This window comes from Pteropus vampyrus, unplaced genomic scaffold, assembly GCF_000151845.1.
Source record: "Pteropus vampyrus isolate Shadow unplaced genomic scaffold, Pvam_2.0 Scaffold4, whole genome shotgun sequence".
Classification (NCBI taxonomy): Eukaryota; Metazoa; Chordata; class Mammalia; order Chiroptera; family Pteropodidae; genus Pteropus; species Pteropus vampyrus.
Window position 1 is genome coordinate 14,846,209 of NW_011888785.1, and position 2,135 is coordinate 14,848,343.

The window sequence follows — 2,135 nt, forward strand, 5'->3', positions numbered from 1 at the left end:
TTTGTTTTCTAAAAAAAACTCATTTGGACTCCCATATATTGTAAGCCTATGTAAAATACAGAAAATATGTTCAATATTTATATAACCAAAACAATGTCAAAAAGAGGTATTAGGATTATACCTATTTGTTAAGTTAAACTTAGACCCTGAAATGTTTACTTTACATCTAAGACCACTCAGCTCAATATACGACTGGAGCTGGACAAGAATGTAACTTGGGTAGTGTGATCCCAGAGACCAGGTTCTCAGTGATCCATACACTGCCCACTGTCAGGGCATTACAGGGCCAATTAACACAATTATCAATTAATATGCATGTTAACAATAGTACAGATTGCAGATAATCCAACAATGTCTAGGTCAGCAGGTAAGATCAATGACTTGCCTCAAAACAAATCTCCTAAAAGCAAATGAAAATACACATGTACATTTATATTAAAGAGTATGTCTTTACATAAACAAACTGTGTGGAACAGGGTGTCCACACAGTTAGGCTAGCAAGGTGGCCACCGGTAACTACCAAAGTCCCATGAGTAGACCAGGTCCCAGACACATGCCTAATGTACCTACAAGCACTCCTACAGCTTCCGCCCTATTATCTGTATGGTCTGGCTATCAGGGACCCAGAAGCTCAGGGCAGTGGATCTGAACTACAGCTTCGGAGTTTTATTTTAGAATGGTAAAGTATCAGGATATCAGGAGTATCACTTTAGAGCTACAGCAAATGAACTCTAGAGACCCTTTCAGCTTTATGAAGTTCTGTGAAGAATAATTTTTCAAATTACTGATTCCTACAATTTTATTCATTAACGTGAATAAGAAAGGAATAACTGCAGGTGAATGAATGACTTTTTGGAGTCCTACATATTGCTGGCTTACCACTAGACTCATCAGAGTCCTAAATACTCTTAAAATATAAATATTAGGATCAAGGAATTTTAGCAAAGAGGACTAAGTACATAAGGCTCAAATAGAGTTTTAAGTTTGACTCTATACCCCAATGAAAATACATACATATAACCATATAATCATACTTATCTACATATGCATAATAACTGTAAACTATCGGCCTGAAGCAAAAAAGCAAACTTTACCACGATGAATATATATTGTCCTCTAAACTCTTATATCTAAAGTATGTGTTAAGCTTTTCCTTTGGTTTCTCCTTAGATAATGTACTAGAAAAGGGGAAAAAAGTATTAAAATGTCTTAACAGTTTCCACATCTGGAAAAAAATAACGGTTGCTAAAACAGGGTAACCTTTGTGAAAATTTGGATTCCCAGTGAGCCCAGGAATTCTCTGAGTAAACTGAGATTTTTTTTTTAAAAGCCTATGAACATTTCATTATTATTATAATTATCTCTTAACTCTTTTTTATTGATGATATTAATAACAACACAATAACCAGTATAAGCATTTTACATTTTCTCTAAACTTTACGGCAACCCTACGAGTAGGTGTGTTACCATCCTATGGGGCTTTTTGTTAGTTTTGTTTTTATAAATCTACCATTTTAAGGAGCAAATTTAGGCCTGGAGAAGATAAAAGTAACTTCTTCCTGTTCTCGCCTCTGGTAAATGGCAGTCAAATGTGAAGATAGATAATCTCTGATTACAAAGCCCATTGCTCCCAGAGGTAGTACAGGGATGAGAATATACGTCAAAACAGTCTGGCCCAGAACCCGGCTTCTGTGCCCAACCCTCTTCCCCGCTTTCTCCTCTTTCTCTTCCTTCTTTTATTCCCCTCTCCCAACAATATTTCTGAAAGGATGAAAATCCTTCCATAGAATTTTCCTCTCATTTTTTGCTATGTCTATTTATGAGCTTTTTATGAGTAAAGAGAAATATTAAACACGTCTTCCACATCAAAATCCTGTTTAATCAAAAAATAAAATCTGAGAGTTCCTCTACCCAACCACAGAAATCAAGCACTTCGGATATTAGAAGTTACTAAAATAACTTCTAATATCTAATGACTAGCTACATTAAATTGTATGTAATATAAAAAATCTTGTGCAGTATAATTTATTTTGCCCAAAATGTTAATAAAATCATTTATTACTCTTTAAAGCATTTTAAATACTTAATCTTAGTTACTGTTAAAAGTAATCATAAGATATATAATTACAGAAAGT

At 34.2% G+C, this 2,135-nt stretch overlaps 1 protein-coding gene across 1 annotated transcript in view; it reads right to left on the bottom strand.

The window, feature by feature from the left end:
* VPS50 (VPS50, EARP/GARPII complex subunit) overlaps positions 1-2,135 on the bottom strand; it is a 122,851-nt gene that overhangs the window by 49,756 nt on the left and 70,960 nt on the right. The gene's annotated exons all lie outside the window — the stretch shown is intronic.